Source organism: Falco biarmicus, chromosome 7, assembly GCF_023638135.1.
Source record: "Falco biarmicus isolate bFalBia1 chromosome 7, bFalBia1.pri, whole genome shotgun sequence".
Classification (NCBI taxonomy): domain Eukaryota; kingdom Metazoa; phylum Chordata; class Aves; order Falconiformes; family Falconidae; genus Falco; species Falco biarmicus.
Window position 1 is genome coordinate 27,511,544 of NC_079294.1, and position 7,454 is coordinate 27,518,997.

General features: G+C 38.2%; 1 long non-coding RNA gene across 1 annotated transcript in view; it reads left to right on the forward strand.

Annotated features, from left to right (window-relative positions):
- Window positions 1-6,731, forward strand: part of LOC130152649 (uncharacterized) — a 42,466-nt gene extending 35,735 nt beyond the window's left edge. The window contains exon 3 of the long non-coding RNA XR_008823062.1: window positions 6,531-6,731. This is a non-coding gene — a long non-coding RNA (uncharacterized LOC130152649). The remainder of the gene's footprint in view (window positions 1-6,530) is intronic.
- Window positions 6,732-7,454: the final 723 nt, after the last annotated feature.

Sequence of the window (7,454 nt, forward strand, 5' to 3'; positions counted from 1 at the left end):
TCTCAGAGCTGGCACCATGTATCTTGAAGGCTTACATCACTGGCTGTGTCCACACTAGTAAATTAAATGCATCCTGGACCATTCTCTGGCATTGAGGTCAACTGGCACAAAATAGCCAACATCCATACCATTCAGCTGTCTTGAACTTCAAAACAGGCCAGTCATATACGAAATGTCTATTGGGAACAGTCCCTGGCTCGTGGTCACTCCTAGCCCACACCCAGGAGCATTTGGGAGAGTGCTGTTTGGCCCCGGCCTGGGCCATGCCAGGGATCTTCTAGAAACTGGAGAAGAGGTGCCAGCGGTAGTGTCCCTGGCACCATTTGATGGTGGTGTAGCCAGCAATCTTGCAGGTGACTGAGCCTTTGCCACAGCAACAAGATGAGAGGGTTAATCCTTTTTGTAAGGGCCATGATTCCCTCTCTCTGTCAATCCCTCTGTCTTCTCTGTCAAACCTGGGATTTTATTCTGATTAATGCTGGAAGGGCTTACTGTTTTCAGCTGTTTAATAATTTGCTGTTGTGGTTGTATTTGGTTGTGTTTGAATTTCTACCTCCCCAAGAATCGGGGAAGGGATTCTATAAATATTATTTGATCTAATTAGTAAGTGTCAGCATCTTTTGTAGTGTAGTAGGGAGTGAGGATGTGCACTGGGAGAATGACATCTAAGGACAGAAAGACATTTCTGGTTTTATTCCTGTGCCACTTTCACTGTAGTCCCTGTGCCACTGTTGCCAGAAACTCTTAGTGCCACTGTAAAGGATATTATCTATTATAAAAACCTTTTCTAAAGCCCCAAGGTATTGAAGACAGAGAATAAATCACTTACTACCTCCTTAGGTATTTTTCTGTAACTCATAGTTTGCTACCACGATCCTTGGAAACCGCATAGTACAGACCCTACTGAAATGATGCTCCTGGTCAACATGTTTTTCTTGATTTGGGCATTCAGATTCTTTTGATCCACTGTAGGCTCTTCAGCAGAAGGCAATCGTGATTTTTTTGTGTTAGTATAGTCTTCCAAGGCACATCTTCTTTCTGAAATGTCCTCTGTAGCCTGATTTAAGCCCTGGTTGAATTTGGTCAGGTGTGCTGATAGGGCTTCTGGTTACTGAGTCAGAGCATTTGTCAGCAGTGGTCTAGGAGGTGTGCTGTTAGCCAGGGAGAAGTGGCTTCCTTTTGCTGATTATTTAGTTAACTGAGAAGACTTTAAATTTTTTGTTAATAATATTTTATAAATATATAGATAAAAATGTATGTCAAAAGATTTTAATCCGATGCTGGTATGTCTTGGGGCAAATTAGTGATGGTACAGTGCCATGCAGATTCATGGTAGTCTATTAAGGTTGTGCTTACATTCTCAAACTGGTGTATCTATTCCTAGAGCTATGTTGGATAAGTAAATAAAATGTCTTTGGTACTTTTGCTGTTCTGGGGCATTCCGATAGGTTGCTGGTTGGGTGAAGTAGGCCAAATGCTGTTTGCTTAGCTTATGGATCTAGTCTGCTTATTTCAACAAGTTAGCAAAGCTAACTGGATTTTGTTGTTTTGAAATTATTCAGAAAGCTGCACTGTATTTTTTCTAAAGATCGTCCACTAATGTGGATGCCACAATATGCTTAAATCAATGGGAAACCCGTGGGAAAGTTAGAAGTTATGGCACTGAGTTTGCAATGTTTTAGGATTTACAAGCAGATCCTTAGAAGGGGAGCATACACAGGGCAGATGGTACCAAAGTCCAGTACAATCCAAATGGCATTAAGTAATATCCATGACTATTTCTTACCCTGTGTTGTATATGCGGGGCTTCTGTGGAAAGAAGGAGTCATGCATATACAGTGCTGGAATTACGATGTTCTAAACCAAGAATTTCAGAGTAGTTTTAACAAATGTTCTATTCATCTGTAAAATCTTGAAATGTATTCTGTCAATGGAGGTTAGTACATAAAGACTGATGACTGTTAAAAAAAATGTAAACTTTTGTTTGAATGTAACTATTTGTTTTGATGGTAATTGAGGCAATTCCTTCACTTTCCACAAACATTCATTAGAGTGATATTCTGCAGAAAAACTGTCACATGCAATGATGCATTTCTGTATCCATATGAATTCCTGAACTGGAAGTCTGCGTGCAGCTCTTAGGAAAGCATTTGATGGGTTGTAAATTTACCAACCAAGGGTAAAAAAATGATGTCAGGTGATTTGGGTGACCAACAACCCCTTATAAATACTAATCTATGAGTGGTGAATTCCTAAAATACACAAAGCAGTCATTTTAGTGAATAGCTTGTGAGCAATCTCATGGGCAGAAATATGTTGGCAATTACTCATTCAATAATTTCTGAAAAATATGTCTGCTCATTGACATTTTGAAAAAAAAAAAAAAGATAAATCTTATAAATGCATTGCGGGAAATATCTTGCCAGCTAACAATGCAAATTACATGACTCCACTTACAAATATTTAACCTTCAGAACTTCTGATATTCCTTATTGGAAGAGGTCTGTCTAGATGTACAGACTGCACCAGTTCCCTGAGCAGCAGAAATGTAACCACAGAGTTGCAACACAATTTGAAAAAAACCCGCAAATCTATGTATGGTTTGGTCCCAATCTAAAATTTGCAGCTGGCTTATTTTCCTAAACAAAATTTCAAATTCTTGTACTTGGATATATTTAAAAAAATTGATTGTGATTTGAGCTTTGAAACAAAATTCACTTCTATAGGCAGTTATGCACGTGCATTAGGGATTCTGGCATGTATTTGAAAAAACAGTTATTGGCAGTCATTAAACACCTCCGCTGACCTCATAAGGTGTGCAGGTAGATCCAGGACAGTTCATAGCTCATGATCTGTCACCTGCTGCAGTGGTAACATTTATAAAGGTCCATTCCTGCATCATTCCCTTCTCATGGGCCATCAGGAATATCAGTTCTCCCATGCTGCTCCTCTGTGACGTGCTTTAGAGGCTCAAAGGAGGTTGATTTTCTGTGGCTTCTTCTTCCTTTTATGTCTTTGCCGAAACTCCCAACAAGGAAGGTCATTTTTAAGGGTATATTTTTGTGACGGGGACATGGGACATGAATTGAGGCTGACAGATTAATTTCCTGCAGGATGTATGAATAGTGCTTGCAACTAGTGGTCCATATGTGCCTGCACTGATTTCAGATTGGTAGCTTAGCTGGCATAGCTACTTCCAGTTTCTTTTTTTGCAAGATTATTTGTACCATTTAGGCCTCAGCTCAGGAGTGACTGGACAACAGATCCCATCATGTATAGACATGGAGCCCTTCATATATTCCTTTTCTGCTTTATTAATATAGTTTGCTGACACATTTGTGGGTTTTTTTACAATTTTATAATTAAAATCCAGTTCCTAAAGCACTCGTATTACTAAAATAATTTCATATTTTACTAAAATTTCTTCTGGTTCTCAAGTATGCAATGACTACCCTAGCACAGTCAAACCGATATGCTTCCATTATAACTTGATGGTACATCAGCATTAAAATGACTTTGCTTTGACTGTCCATTTATCAAAATATTCCAAAAGCAATTTATGATGTTAGCAGATTTTACTTTTCTATTTTATACAGTTAAAAAGTATGGAGAATTTTGAAACCATTCACATTCAAGACCAGTTAAATGAAGATAGAGCAAAATGCACATTCCACAATAGGTACCTCTCAAATAATTTGTTTGTCTGTCAGTTGCATCTGTCTTGCCATGGAAATGATAGTTAAAAGGGGCAAATGAATGAAGTTGTTTCTAGTGTTAGATTTTGTTTAGAAATAAAACAGCTGAAGATGGGTAGAGGTATTTCATAGGACTTCTTCCTGATACATACAATGCTTTTGTTTATATTTTTGGATTTCAGCTTTCCTTGGAATGATTTGCTATCCAAAATCAAAATAGGGCTTTTCTAGTAGATGCTAATTAAAAAATGAAAACTAACAAGTACTAGAAAATGAACCTTGTTCATTGAGGACTGGTGACCTGTACTGCGATGCAGAAGAGGAATGATGACCTGAAAGTCAGAGAGAATGGAAAGAGTGAAAAAATTTATTAAAAAATTATTAATGAAATTGTTAAGGAATCTGTGTTTTGAGGCAGCCATGTACCTTTAAGCTTGTCACGATTCGATTTAACTTTTTTTTTCCTTTTTTTTTCCCCAAGCGTTCAGTGATGAGACTGATTTAAGCATTCCCAGCAACTCTGGTAACGGTGTTGCTGGCCTGAAATACTCTGCCTTTTGTCCCAGCTCTTCTTCCTGCATGGCATGCATTAGTACACCTAGCCCTGTTATCAAACGTCCCTCTCGTTCTGGCCCCATTCTTCTTCAAGTCAATGGAAATTACAGTATAGGTTTTTGTGAGAACAGGGGCTGGCCCTTTCTCAGGATTTCTTTCCTCAACAAAACAATAACTTTGCACAGTGCCTGATTGGTTTTGGGGGGGTTGTTTATGGTAACTACTTGAGTTCAACAATGTTTTTGTATTTTCTTTTATTGTTGCTAATTTGAATTTATTTTAAAAAGGGGAATTAAATTACCCAGACAGGAAGATGTTGATGCAAATTTCCTAACTGCTAAGATAATAAGGTTGAAATTAGGAGCATGTACATATCTTCAAGAAGCATCAAAAATGCATAACTACAATTTAGGGACCTTAGAAAGATTTCAGTTTTAACAGAAATGTGATTTCTTGACTTGCTTAGTTCTAGTCTGTTTTTTAAATGCCGTGACCAAGACTGAAAAGCTCTTTGCTTCCTCAGTGATTCAGCAGGATTGTGTTGAACCCTTCCTGAGCACAACATCCTGCAGCAAACTTCTCCCCGTTTTTTTCAGATGATCTCAAAGACTCCTGAAACCAAGCATTGTGAGAATTATGCTTTACAGTCCAATCCACCATACATCTTCTGTATAATTTTATAATTTTACCTGGAAATTTTGTGGGGGGGTTGAGACAGCAAACTCATGCTATGGGACAGTTGCTACATGCACTTCCATACACATACATGTGTGCAATTATTTTACAGCTCAAGAAGCCTAAAGTCCATCTCCGAGACTAGCACTTTTTAACCAATTGAATGTTACAAAAATATAGCACATCTATTATTTATATCTCTTGTGTACAGCTAACAGTGCATATTCAGCCCAAAGGATCTCGCAGTGCTTTACAAATGACATACGTACAGGAATTCCTTCTACACTGAAATTCCCAGGCTTAGAGGGTGGGCCACAGCCAAGGAAATAATCAGCTTATAGCACACTGCATAATGTGTGTGAACTGCACAATGTGTATAAGGGTAATTCTGGCCAAGGGCGTATCAGACAGTACATCTCACCAGTGCATCCTGCTGGTAAAGGTGAATGTTTAAAAGCTATATTAAAAATAAAAACCTACCACCAACATTGTTCATTGACAGCCACTGTGATCCATTAAGTTTTTTCTTTTATTTACATATGTGTGAATATTTTTTAATATATACACATTCAATTAAAGTGTTGATTTATCATTGGCATCCCTAAAACTTGTCTGTTTTCACAAGTAATTTCCTTTAAGCACCAGGTTTTAATAACTGATGGTAAAGGGAGCTAGAAGAAACTTGACTTACCCTCCTGAGAGGACAGTATACATCAATATTGAGTGATGATACTGACTTACAGCTCAAAGTACCAGCCCATACACAGGCTGTCTAGTATAAACTGTAAGCTAGGCAGTGAAATGTGTGCATGCATTTATTTTTTAATAATAGAGTGCCTACTGCCTGGTTCTTATTACTTATATACTGCTGCCAGCTTGGAGTTCCCCAAACATTTTACCAAGATTAATTAAGGAATAATCCTATTTAAATGAAAAAAAAACCAAGGAAAAAAAACCCTCCGACAAAAACCTAAAGCTTTTTTCCCCCGTTTAACAAATGAGAAACCATCATACAGTTATACGATATGGCTTTACTAATAATGCATGGTGACCCATGAGTTAATACTTATTATTATAATACAAAACTGAGTGCCATAACTACACCTGCCAAGTTCTTTCTCTGGCTGGGCTTATCCTTCTGATTGCTTTTGGGGTAGCAGCAAACAGTTGAGAGACTGTACAACCCTACCACAGTGAGACTAAATGTGGTTGTCCCTTAGCACCAATGGCAGTTTTAGTGTTGGTTAGTAATTATAAGAAAGACAGCAATGCTCATAACCATGCCAGTGGCATCAGTCTTCTATTACAAAGTCTTTCCATAGGAGACCTTCAATAAATGCTCCAGTGTCTTGAGGATAAAAATATGTTGGCTACTACCTTAGCCTTTGTACTAGTGTGAGGAGAAAGGGCATTGTTAACCTTCGTCTTCACCATAATTCTTGCTGTCTAGGTGATTTAACTTAGCTTCTCTAAGGTGTTTCCCTTGCTTTCTCTTCTCCTTTCATTCTCCTCACCTCCACGCTGACTCCCAGGATGCCTCTGCTCTCAAATGACTACATCAACTCTCAGTTAATTTTGCTATTCAGGTACTGTCTTTTTCTGCAGATTCCTCAGGACAGGTTTCTTCTGCAAGTCCTTTCAGAGGAGGTCTACCAGTGAAATGTCAATGAGAACAGGTTGAAAAGGTTGATAAAATAAAATGGAAAGGAATATGTGGAACCAAACAGCAACCCCTGGCTGTCTTCTGCAGAAAACCCTTGTACTGCTCAAGCATCCCCACTCTGTCTCTCCCTTTTCCTCATATCCCCTAAGGTATGTTTTGGATTAGTCTATTTTAAAAATTAGCTTTTCAGCAACAGATTTTATTTATATTTTTGTCTGTACTGGGATATATGTATGTATGGCACCATATCAGTAGCAACAGGAAAGGCATCAGCACACTTCCTTCAGCTCAGATTTGTGCGTGCTAATCAAGGGATCCATTATTTCTGCTCTTCCATGCTTTGATTTTCAAGTCAGATCATTCATGACAAGGCTGCAGGTGGAAAGCCATACTTTGGAATAAAACTTGAGGTAGTAAAGTGGGGGTAAAAGATCTTTATAAATGTAAGCTAAGCAGTTATTATTTAATAGCTGGTATTTTTGCTTCTCTCATCCCACTTAGTGCTGAAGGACAGAAGGAGTTCGTAAAGAAAAAGAGCTTGATGGGGAAAATAGCTAATTTTTTTTTTTTTCTGAAAAATAGGGACATCTCTCTGGAATATATGTAAGTGGTGGTATGTACACACTAAAGTGTGCCTGCATTTATTGTAATTGGTGTCTTTGAAACATTATGTGTACACAGTCTCTCTCTGCAAGAAAAAAAAAAGGGGGAAAAAAAGATGGTTCAAGCTCAAATAAAATTCCAGGCTGATGTGGGGAGACAGACAGTAATATGAGAATGTGTACACAGGGTGCAAATGCCTACATAATATGTATCTTGTCTGAGTGTAACTGTGCATGTGTTCTTTCTGTGTGTCTGCACATGTG